This window comes from Coturnix japonica, chromosome 11 (genome assembly GCF_054131305.1).
Source record: "Coturnix japonica strain WE chromosome 11, WE-NBRP24, whole genome shotgun sequence".
Classification (NCBI taxonomy): Eukaryota; Metazoa; Chordata; class Aves; order Galliformes; family Phasianidae; genus Coturnix; species Coturnix japonica.
Genome location: NC_140673.1, coordinates 28,098,585 through 28,111,019, shown reverse-complemented (window position 1 = coordinate 28,111,019; position 12,435 = coordinate 28,098,585). Strand labels below are relative to the sequence as shown.

At 53.9% G+C, this 12,435-nt stretch overlaps 1 protein-coding gene across 25 annotated transcripts in view; it reads right to left on the bottom strand.

The window, feature by feature from the left end:
• LRRC7 (leucine rich repeat containing 7) overlaps window positions 1-12,435 on the bottom strand; it is a 164,654-nt gene that overhangs the window by 105,678 nt on the left and 46,541 nt on the right. For 22 of the 25 annotated variants that reach the window (XR_014933066.1, XR_014933067.1, XR_014933068.1 and 19 more), the window contains exon 1: window positions 3,975-4,109. The exons of 2 other annotated variants lie outside the window; for them this stretch is intronic. The gene's annotated coding sequence lies outside the window, so the exon portion shown is untranslated. Of the gene's footprint in view, window positions 1-3,974; window positions 4,110-4,770; window positions 5,029-12,435 lie in introns of those variants that run through there. One more of the 25 variants, XM_085512434.1, reaches the window with a different exon arrangement.

Here is a 12,435-nt window from a genome sequence, read left to right as displayed (position 1 = left end):
GAATGCAGAAAGCAAAGATGAGCATTTTCCCCCCAAAACCCCTTTGTAGACCGCTCCATTCTTCCACCTTCCTGAAGAACTCCTCATTTCTTCTTCCTCTTCTTCCTGAGTCTGTCCCCATTCTGCCTGCAGCATCCGTGCAGACCATCACATGGCACTGGGTTGGCCCGATGGTTTTACAGACACAAGGCAACAGACCCCAACAGACCCCAGCACACCCCCGACGTGCATCACTGTGCTGTCACACCAACATCCCTGCACCAGGAAGGGCACAGTGGGACACAGTGCCAGGTGAACACGTGCTGCACCCTCCTGCCCTCAGGTCCTTCTCCATTGGGTCAGGAAGCACCAACCATCCCTAACAACACTTTCTGTGCGGGTTGAAAGACCACAGAGCAGGTTACACCATAGGATACAATGGACTGAGCCATCCCTGGAGGTGTTCAGAACCAGGCTGGATGGGGCCCTGGGCAGCCCGATGCCCAAGGCAGGTTGTTAGAACTGAATGATCTTTAAGGCCTGATCAGATCTAGGCCATTCTATGGTTCTGTGATGATACTTTAGCCAGGAAGGACAAGGCACTTGGTACCTTGAGTTCACCATCAGCCCCCAGCCTGCACAGCACTGAGGATAGAGCTGCATTGCTGTTGCAGGAGAAGGCACTGATGGGCTTAGAAAAAATTCCCTCACCATATAAGGGCTGTGAACATTTTCCCACTTAAGACAACGTGTGGGATCATATTCACAGACACAGAAATATGTTCTGTTCCCTGACACCCACAAGTCCTAGAACACCAGGTTGAAGTGCTGGCAAGAATAAGAACCATTTGTTAAGCACGAAAAATGTCTCACATAATTAGAGAACTGCTGAAAGCTACCAATTTAGTGCTCAGGCTTTGAAATTTCTGAATTTTTATTGTAACAACAGCTCAGGCTTCGGTGTGCCAGGAGGTGGGGACGCCTGACACGCACCATGGATCAGCAGAGCTCATAGCCAAGGCAAAGCTAAGCTGAGGGCACCGAGACCTGGTCACCATGCAGAGCACAGAGACACCAAGGGGAAGGTGCTGGGCTGCACCCTGCGTGTTTGGCCAAGAGCCCATGGGGATAGAGGGCAGCCCCTGGTGGTCCCACACAGAGATCAGCGATGGGAAGATGGCAGCTTGGTGCTGGGAACAAAACAGATGGTGTCAGAATGGGCTTTTTTATATTTGAGGACAAAGTGACATGGGAGGAGCAAGAAGGAGGGACTGAGAGATCCGAGGGATCCTGTAGCCTGCGTGAAAAGGGAAGAGGAAGGAAGGAAAAAGGAAGAACCTGCAACCTATCACTATTGACTGCTCTATTTATAGAGCATTCCGTATCTCACCGGCAACCAACTTCAGCAATAAGGGCGGTACAAAAGGTTTCATGAGCACATCTTTGCATCCCAAGCACATCACTGAAGGAGCAGCCAGGCAGTGCACCCAAATAACCTGCACCGCTGCACCTCATCCAGATAACGCACAGTGCGGTTCTTCCTGCCCATCACCCCATCTCCTGCGCTGCTCAAGCAACAAATTCACATGCTTGGATCTCTCTGCACCAGTTCTCATTTCTATTTCTTCTCCCCCAGCAAAACATTTGGAAGAAAACAGCATTTCCCTCCACTAAAGCAGAGCTCCCACAGCTGAATATTGCCTTCGATCTGCTGCAAGGCAGGTATCTGCCCATGAAGATGCACAGCAGAACACGTAGGATTTATCTGCCAGCAACAAATCGCTGCAATCCAGGGAAAAGAAAAAAAAATGAAATAAATAAAAGCAAGCTCTGACAAGAAGCTCACAGTTCTGAAGGACTTTTGCTAGGATTTGATGCAATCTGCCGCGCCGGCAAATTAAAGCCTACGGAAACCATGCTAAAATTAGAGAGAGCTGAGATGAAAACCAAAGACACACGGTGGCTCTTGCAAATCCTTAAATAGGGCTTGGTACAGCAGTCGGGTGCTCAGCTCACGTCTCCCATGGCCACTGATGAAGCTGCACATGGGACAGTCCCCATTCCACTGCTGTTGCCGTGGATGGGGCTGACGCAGCCCTGCACCTTATTGCTGGGCGCTTCACCACCCCCTGCTGCTGCCCCGCACAGCTCTGGGGCCGCCCCACACAGCTGCCATGCTCCCTACCTCCATTCTCTGGGTTTTTGGGGAAGCCCCATGCTCTGCTGTGTGGTGCTGGTACGTCTGAGAGCAGCACAGCTCTGCACAGATGCGAATACCTTGGGGGGTACTCACTGCTCATTAATCTGAAGCCTTGTGACTTCAACAGCATGAAATATTCCAGGGATAACCATAGAATCATTGGGGTTGGAAAAGCCCGCAAAGATCCCCAGGCCCATTGCAGCCCATCCCCCAGCCCCACTGTCCACATCCCTCAGTCCAGAACATCACTGGGGACGTGACCCCCCCCATCCCTGGGCAGTTGTGCAGCACTGGCTGCTCTTTGGGGAAGAGACCTCCCCATCTATCCAAGCTGACCCCCTGGCACAGCACGAGGCCATCAGCTCTCATCCTGTGACAGCCAACCTTCCATTCAAACCCCCCTAGATAAGCAACTGCCACTGGTAACCATCTTTTATTCAGTGGCTGAGGAGCATTTCTAAATTCCTATAGGACCAAGCGTCCTCCTTGGGGCATCCACCTGCAATGCCACACACAGACACACACAGACACACACAGACACACACAGCAGCCCCAGCTGTGGCCATTTGGGCACCTCTGCCCCAGGAGCTGGCTTCATGCACAGCGCTGTTCTTGGTAGTATTCATTAAATGAAAAGAAAGAAAGAAGAAAAAAGTCAAAAAAGCTTCTCTAAAAAGAAAAAAAAAATCCTGAAAACCAGCAGTACCCATCAATCACCTGCACGGTGATCACGGGGACATCAAGCCAGAACAGCTCATCGAAATATTTCATTGCAGGACTACCGAATTAACGCAGCTTTTCCAGTACCGGCTATTGGGAAATGAGGAAAGCTTTGGTCCCTGGGGCTGCACGAACAGCCCAACGCGGCCGATCAGCGGCCGATCGCCCCGCACTGCTCGAAGCCGGAGCGGCAGCAGCTCCGCCCGCATCAGGCCGAGCCTCCAGCCCCGCTCCGGAGCGATGCGCCGGTTGCCATGGCGAGATCCCTGCACGCCCCGAGCAGGGCGAAGGCGCCGGGGACGGAAACGCTTCGTGTCTCCCCCAGCCCTAACGGTGGCCTTTACTCAGAGCACCCGAGGTTAAACCAAGGGTGCACGTGACCGGGGTTTAGCCGAAATTCGCAGATTTGTGGAAGCAAACCCAAAGGGTTCGGACGGAGCCGGAGCGTTCCGAAACGCCCGGACACCCATCATCTCCATTTCCCCACGATCGAGAACTTCCAGCAGCGCTTCCACCCCCGCCATCACCCCTCCCCAGCCCGGCATCCCCCGGACACGCCGTGTGTGCGGCTGTGCGCCCGCAGGGTCCCCGAACCCTCCCGGGAGCGGTTCCGAGCTCGTTCCCGTTGTCCCGAGGTTCCCGCTGGAACTTCCAGCACCGCCATCCTCCCACCAACGGCGGGATCGTGCGGGGGGACGGGCGATCACGTCGGAGCCGCACGGGAATGAGAAACGCTTTCTGGAACGGTACCGAAAGGTGCCTCGGAGGCACCGCTGCGCCTCGCCACGTCCCCCCGACGCTTCAGGAGCGAGATGCAGCAGCTGCCAAGGGCACGGAATTTTCCAGGAGCCGTGCCAAGCTCGCTGCCGGCAGCTCCGGGGGATGGCTACGAAACCCGCACCGCAAAGCGAAGGGGTCCGAGAGGCGGCGGGGCCGTGCCCACCGCCCACCGCTCCCCGCGGGACTCGGCCACGCCCTCCCGTCCCCATCCCGTCCCCATCCCGTCCCCATCCCGTCCCATCCCGTCCCATCCCATCCCGTCCCCATCCCCTCCGCTCCTCGCCCCGATACTCACAGCCGCAGCCGGGAGCGCGTTCCACACCGCGGTCCGGGGGCGCGGAGCCTGCGGGGGCGCCGCCGAGGGCTGCCCGCGCCCGGGGCTCGCCGCCCGCCGGCCCCACCGCGCAGGATCCGCCTCCTCCGCGGGGCGGCGCCGGGCACAAAGGCGGCGGCGCTGGGGCGGGTCCCGGTGCGCGGCCGCGCTGCGCTCCGCCGAGCGGCGCAAGGGGCGGAGCGGCTCCCGGCTCCCGGCGGGGGCGTCGAGCGGCCGCGCCCACCCCGCGGAGCGGAGACGTAGGTCGGCATCGCCCCGCCGGACCGCGCCGTGCCGGGCTGCGACAGCGGCGGGGATGGAAAGACTCCGCGTGGGCGCCCTGCGGCGGGTCGGGGCCGTCCCCCACCCCCGGGAGCGGAGGGACAACGTGCTGCTGTCGGAGCCTCGCGCTGCCGGCCCGCTGGGGTGGGTCGGAACGCTGCTCCATCAGCCGCCGAGCTGCCTGCGGCTCCTCAGGTGTTCCAACAAGCGGACCTTGGAACGCACTGAATTCTCCCAAGCAGAGGTGGCAACTGGTGCATCGCACTCCAGCCACCTCTCCACATCCACTAAGAACCACAGAATCGTCACAGTAGGAAAAGAGCTCTAAGATCCCCGAGCGCAACGCCAACACATCCCACCCCGCCCACTAACCACGTCCTTCAGTGCCACATTCCCACGGCTCTGAACACCCCAGAGACAGCGACCCCAACACCCCCTGGGCAGCTGTGCAGTGCTGGCTGCTCTTGGGAAGAACAGATTTCCTCTAATATCCAACCTGAACGCTCACTGGTACCGTGCTGGGCCAGGTGGGTGCTGCAGGATTCCCTTCTGGGCAGCAAAGGGTCTCCTCACTCTGTGTCCTCCCAGTACTGCTGCATTGCCTTGGTGTGTTCAGCAGGAGCTGGCTGAGGACCGCAGGGGTCATCCCAGCACCAAATGCCCCATGTCTGTGCCATGGGGACAGTCCTTCAGAGGGGACAACCTGACACTCATGCTACTCCCTGTTACCACCATGGTGGCACCTGATCTGGAAAAGCTGTGCCTGCCTGCATCTCTTGCTTTTAGCAGTGGGTGTGGAAAGGTTTGACTTCAGCAGGGATCTGGGAGGAGTCTCCACTGTCAGCATCTCCCCATCCAGCACTGCTGGCCAGAGGGCACCAGCTGGAGCCCCTGAGGCTGCCAGCCCTGAGCAGGAAGGTGGGATAAGGAATGTTTTATTCCTTCCATGGAATAATATCAAAGAAGAGAAGCAGCCTTTGATGTTTCTTTTCATTCACATTCTGCCAAATGCAATGTTAAAATTGCATTCCTTCAGCAAATTTACCTAGAAATGGGTATGTGCTCCTTGTGCAGACCTGGGTTCACCAGTGTCACCACCATGGGCTTAAGACTGATAACACTGAAATAAGATTATTACTTCTCATTTCTAAAGAGCCCGAAATATATAGAGAAGCAGCAGTTACTGGTGACAAAACTCCTTACATTTAATAAATGACAGCAGTGCACAGCTTTGCAAACCTCCCCTGCAGAATCCCCAATCTACTTTTTCCCCCTGGTTGTGCCTTGAGCATCCTTTCCCACAACCCCAGAATCATCAGTCTCCATTTCATGGGGCTTTAATTTTAAGACTGAGAAGAGCAGATGAGTCGTATGCCTCGGTGGTACGGATTGAGGCTGAATTTTAGGTAACCAAAAGCAAAGCAAGGCTGGCAGAGGCCGGTGGGCTATGGGACGGTGACTGTGGTGCTACCAAGGTGGCAGGGACGTGGCAGAGAGTGGTTTATGGCAAAGCACCAATAGCTGCTGCCACAGGAGCTGTCATCAGCTGAGATTCTGGGGAGTCCTGGGGAAATAGCAGAGCTGGGACTGTGGTGGGGCAGGAATGGCCCTGCCTGGCCCAGAGATGAGCGTGTCACTGCCACCATCACTGCCACCAACACCAACACTAAGGTAACACTAAGGTAAGGTACAAAGCAAACTTGTGCTGCATGCAGGGTGAGTGGGGCCTGAGCTGTGCCCCACCCCCACACACATCCCGGTGCTGCTGTCCTGGCCGTGCCCATCTGCCCTGCTTTAATCCACCTGGAGCGAGCTGAGCTCCATAGGTGGATCCAGTACAAAATCTTCAGCCATTTTCCCCACACCTCATCGCAGCTCTCTCTGCAACCCGTCATTTCATCCAATTTTGCCACAGTTCATGCATGACCTTCCCTGCCAGAGCCACCGTGTGAGGAGCAGATGAAGGACACTCCCAGCTCCACTGCTAATGCAGGGAATGCAGCAAGCCGTGACACTGAGGCTCCCACTTGCTCACCATGTCCACAGGCACAGCTGAGGCCGCCACCTCCCCGCTGTGCCTCCATCGGGGCGCACATGGAGCCACAGAAGCGAGCCTGGCTCCCTCCTGTGCTGCAGCAGCTGCTTCCTGCAGCAGTGTGTGGCAGAGCACGCTGCAGGCACTGCAGCACCCGCACACACTCATTACCTGTGCCCTGCTTCATGCCCTCCGGCCCCTCCAGACACTTGCACCCCAAATTAGTGATTAAAACCTTGCTGCCCTGCTTTAATGCTGCCTTACTGGAGCCGTTCTGCTGCAGCAGCGACACTCAAGCAGTCACAAAGACACACGGAGTGGCTTTGCAGTTACCAGACCCCTCAGCCTTACTTTGGTGTGTAACCAACCATTGATTTTTGCACACATTTAATACCATGAACCTCATCCCTTATACCATGAGATGCTCCCGTAAGTGAGGAGAATACACAAATACATTACAATCACTAATACCACAGCAACAGGTGATGATGGCAAAGGTCTTTAGAGACTTGTTAGCAGAAACCCCAGCTCTTCAGCAGTCCTGGCTTCTTTCTGGCCCTGCACATTTATGTCCCCTAAAGATGTCAATGAGTTGCAAGTGAGAAAAGAAAGCAAAATGGTGCCACCCACTCGTGTCATTCCGCTGTGAGCTCTCAGAGCTGGGGGCGCAGTTTTGGCTGATTTCTCATCCATCTCTGCCCCGACTCAGCCCCTGTTCTGTGACCACGGGGCAGTCACAGCTCAGCACCTGCACCTTGCAGTGTTTAATGCCTTGCTGCAAGGCTGGAGATGGAGGGAACTTTCAGCACATTCTTTTTTTTTCTTCTTTTTTTTCCTAATACCCTCTTACCATTTATAAATAGAGCTGTTACTAAGCAATAGCAGTAAGTAGAAAGCAAAGCCTACCGAGGATCAGTTCTGTGAACAGGTATTTTTCCCACCCTAAGTACTGTAAACACCGTGGGCTGACAAATTATGAATCAGAGCTCCCCATCCCCACCATGAGCTGCCCCTGTTCCCATTATCCCAGTGGAACAATGGCAGCAGCCATCAGGAGATGGGGATTTTAGCTCTGGCTTTGAACACCTTGCTTTGCAGGTCAGATTCTCAGGCCTTTCCAACCAGCTTCAGAAAAGAAGTGGGATGCAATGCTTGTGTGCCCTCAGCCAACTGTATTCCAGGCTGCACCAGAAGCAGAGTGGTCAGCAGGGTGAGATTCACCCCTCTGCTCAGCACTCTGAGACATCACTTGGAGTTATGTGTCTAGTTGTGGAGTGTACAGTACAGGAGAGACATGGAGCTGCTGGAGCACACCCAGAGGACAAAAATGTTCCCGAGGATGGGACGCCTCTCCTATGAGCACAGCTGAGAGCTGGGGCTGGGAGTTGGAGAAGAGGAGGTTCCAGGGAGAGCTGAGTGGCCTCTCAGTATCTAAAGGGGCTGTAAGAATGATCAGGACAGGCTCTTGAGCAGGTCTGTGTGACAGGACAAGGGGAAGTGGTGGGTGCCCCATCCCAGCAGACACCCAATGTCAGGGACGGGGCTCTGAGCAACTGCTGGAGCTGTGGATGTTCCTGTTCACTGTGGGTGAGTGGGACCAGATGGCCTTCAGAGGGCTCTTCCAACTCAAACGATTCTGTGTTTCTATGCTGACAACCTTAGAAGAGATAAGCAAAGTACTGCGGAGACTCTGGGCTCAGAGCAGGTGGGAGCAGGAAATCACACACTGGTTGGGTTGGAAGGGACATTAAAGCCCATTGAGTTCCAGGCCCCTGCTTTGAGCAGGGTTGCCACTTGACAAGTTCAGAGCAGGATATTCACCATATTCAGATTTAAAATGGGTGTAATCCAACCTCCCCCCAAAAAACTCTCCCAAAGAGAATGTGCACACAACCCAGACCCCAGCAGCACTACCACGCCAAGCGCTCTCACTCTATTTAATTGACATCTCTGTGGGGGTTTGTGCTGCTGAAGGTCAGGATCAGGCCCACCATGCAGCACTGGCTGTGTCCCCATAGAAGGGACAAGGCTGGACAACACCCCAAGAGACAGTTCAGCAGGGGAAGAGCCAGGTGTTCCTTTGGTTGGTGTTTCAACCACTCCAGGAGGAGACCGAGGCAACACCTGAGGAACAGTCAGCCCCAGGAGGGGGCCTGGTGCCACCCCTTCAGTTTGGCTGCTGCCTGGTGTCTCAACCAGCCCTGGGACTGGAACCAACTACAGCTCCAAAAAGGGGATGAGAGGGAACCATCCCTCCTCCTTTCTCCTGGATACTGTAGATACGGGCTAAGGGGAGTTGACGTGGCATCCCATGAGGTGCTGAGGAAGGTTCTGGCTCTGGAGCAGAACCCCTCCATTGGGGTGGGATGGGGGACAGCATGGGCAGGGCTCGCTGTGCTCTCACACTGCTGAAGGAAGCATTGGGAGCTCACTGGGATGTCCAGGATCTAACAAACTGTTTACAGCTACATTATTTTCTTCCAGCAGGGAAAACTTGTAAGATTCATTACTGCGTGCACTAATTACTTCAGTTAAGTGTCAAAACTGCACAATTTAATGCTGTGTTTCCGTATATTAAAGACATTAATTGCCAGGAAACAGTATGCCATGACTAATTTTTTTTTAATTTTTATTTTTATTTTTTAAGAGAAATAAATATTGAGTATTTTTGCCATTAGGAGCTGAAACAGCACAACATATTCGAAGTCAATGTTTCCCTACTGAGCTGTGCAGCTTACAGCTTAGTGGCTGCACTGCTGCTACCAGCCCCTTATTGGCCCTGTGGATCATGGCACATGAGTTAGTGCAGCAATAACACACGGGGCCCGGGGGGGTGTGGGGCTAATGGAGAGCAAGACAAAGGCAAGAGAAGCCACTCACTTTGTTCTTCGGTGTAGTCTGCACGTTCATAGAGTCATAGGATCACTGAGGGTGGAAGATCCCCGAGATCCCCAAGCCCACCCCATGCCATACGTAGGGACACCCACTGCCCAGGTCCCTCGGTGCCAAATCCCCACCTCCAGGTTCAGCCAGGATGCCTTTGTCTCTCCTGCCCACCCAGATGCACCACCAGCTCATGGTCAGCAGCTGCTGACTAATACTTCTAGATACTTTTCCATAGTTCCATCTACTTCTCCTGGCAAAACATTAAAATAAAGGTCATTTCTGTGCTCAGTCACTTTGGGGCTTTGCATATTCAAAGTGTCAGGGTGAATTTCCAAATAATGCAAGTAAAAAAGGATGGACTGTTCTGCAAAGCACACCCAGCTGTATGGAACTGTAAGGACAGGCAGCAAGGGCTGGCAGGCAGAACTGTGCAGTGAACAGCTGCACAATAAACTATCACCCAAGGCTGCACCTCTTTGTAGCACTGGATATTCAGGTTGCACTGAGAGATGGTTATCCCACACCTGCCCCCAGCTGTGCTAGGCCCCTTCCTGTGCTCTCATGGGAGCACAGCAGAGCTTTTTTCACTGCTCATCACAAAGGTGGCATTGAATAATAGTTATATAGTAATTATAATAATATAATATTGGTAATAATACAGTCATCATATAATAGTCGTGGTGTATGTAGTGATAAAGGTATGTACACAGCCAGGCCATGCTGCAGGGACAACCTGCGCAATGCTCAGCCCCGGAGCCCCTCAGCCACATGGCAAACAACATTTCCATCTCCCACTGTGCACCCTATGCTCACAGCCTGCCCCAGCCAGCAGCCTGGTGGACAGACCAGGCAGGGGATAGAGCTCAGCCCCTGCTCTGCAGCTCCTGGTCCCAGTGCTCTGCCCGCAGATCAGGGCTGGGTCTCACACCTGGGGATGAACTTCAGACAATGCAGAATATGGCACTTGTGTGCCAGCATCGAGCAGTGCTCCACCCGGAGGGTCCCCATCCCATGACTGATGTGCAGCAACAGTTCCAGGCTGGCTGCTGCCGGCTCCCCCTGCTCACTTCCCCTCCTTACTCGTTTTTCTTTTCTTTGTGCACTCTTTGCGAGTCAGACTGGAAGAAAGGACAGCTGGACAAAGGTAAGAAAAAGCACGTATTTGAGTGTTATCTTGTGCCTTGTCAGGCTTGGACAGGACACACAGCGAGTTATGCCTGAAGATGGGGAAAAGGAGCAACACCAGGGTGGAGGTTTCCTCCTTTGACAAGGACTGTCACTCTCCAGGCCAGCCCAGTTTGCGGGTCCTTGCTCAAATCCAACTGCCTGTTTTCTTCTACCTTAATTTTCTGCTTCTGGATGAAGTGAACATTGCCTAAAAGCCTGTTGCAGTTCTGAGCATCTTACACTCCCAGGGAGCTCTGCATTCTCCCAGCCCAGCTATGGGAACAGCACTTCAGGACAAGGGCAGTGCCAGTAGAGATAGGGAACGCATGGAACCAAAAACAAGATCCAAGAAACTGGGGAACCAGCTGTACTTTTCCCACAAAGTATCATGTGTGAGAGATGAAACTTCAGCCCTGAACCCTCAACTGATCCATGGCAGCTGAGGCTGCTGCTCCATGTCCCAAGGACCAAGTTTATGACCAAGTCCCTTCTCACAGCAATCACTGATGTAGAAAAAGTCAGAAGAAAGAGAGGACATCACCCAGCACAAGAACTGACGCATCCAATGAACCAAGACCTCACAGAGGAATTTCTACTCAAGTAGAAAATGTAGCAATGAAAGAATTCAAAAACCAGCCCAAAGCATGAGATGCTCCCAGAGCTCTGGACAGTGCAGGTGGATCAGCTGCATCCAGCCCTGCCCAGCAGCACGTTGGGGTTTCCCTCATTTTCCCTGTGCCTGTTACTTTCCAATCCAGAGCTGCCTCCTGTCACAGTGCCATGACACAGGGGGGCAGGGACGGCATCCTTCAGCTGGACCTTCCCATGGGAAAACCCAACAGTTGCCTGGGACAACAGAGCTGTGCTGTTGGGATGTCCTAATGCTGTGTGGCACGGGGCCAAAAGGCAGCTTTTGGACTGAGGAAATTAGCTGGTTAGAGACAAGCAAATTTCAGTATTTCCTAAAGGAATTGCAGGAGTTGTGATTAACCTGGGAGATGGAACGCTCTGCTGCCAGGCAGATACTCCAAAAAGCTGGGAACATTAGAATGAGCTGTGTGACGTGTTTTGACATCACAGCACACATCGCTCCAACACCACAACAGCCCCAAAGCATCACAGCATCACGGAGCCACAGAATCACAGCATGCTGGGCTGGAAGGGACCTTAAACCCCACTCAGTCCCAACTGTTAGCACAGGGACACCTCTCATAGCACAGGAACCCTCCAGGAGTGGGGCACACACCCTGCTTTAAGCAGCAGTTCCACCTCTGGGTAACAAATGATTCAGGAATTCTGTGTTTGATTTCTGAGTAACTCCATGGGCACCAGCACAATGCTCAGCAGATGCTTCAAAATAAAACGTTCTTTTTGGTTTCATTATTTCTGCTGGACTTCTCTTCATGAGGCTTCTCCTCATGTTCCCTTCCCTGCAATGGGGGAGGCATTCCTGCATTATTCAGTTAACCTTTCTCATCCACAAACTGGGACAGACACTGTGAAAAACTTGACTTAAAACATTTATTTTCTGCAGGAAAAAATAGCAAGTGAATATGAGAAGAGACCTCCACATGCATTAGCTGTTCCACGTTCGTAGCTCTGGGCACTGGGAACAGTCAGCTCACGTGTGCCAGCCAGAGACCCATTGGGGGGAGCATCTTCCTCCCCCAGGGGTGCCCGTGCCCAGCTCCTCGCCCATGGTGAGCGCCCTGCAGCAGCCCCAGCAGCTCTCCTACAACAGCAGCACTAGGGTTGATGGGACAAACCTTCACTGAACCACCCCAGCAGGACAGGTTGCTGCTGGGCTGCCACCTGTGGCTGGAACCAGCCCCTGGCAGTCACACACACTTTGTGCTTTGATAGGAACACAATGCAAGATTCTACTCTGAGGGCTTTGTGAAGACCCCACGTGCAAGCAGAGCGAGCAGCAAGGCCTGGCCAGAACCAATGCACACCATGATGGCTTCAGATGAGCCAGGTGCAACAGCTAGAAAGGAGTGTTGCTGTACTGTCTCCCTTTTTCCTTCTAGCTGTGCTGCTGCTATCATGAAGGTGAACCTTCATCTGCCACTT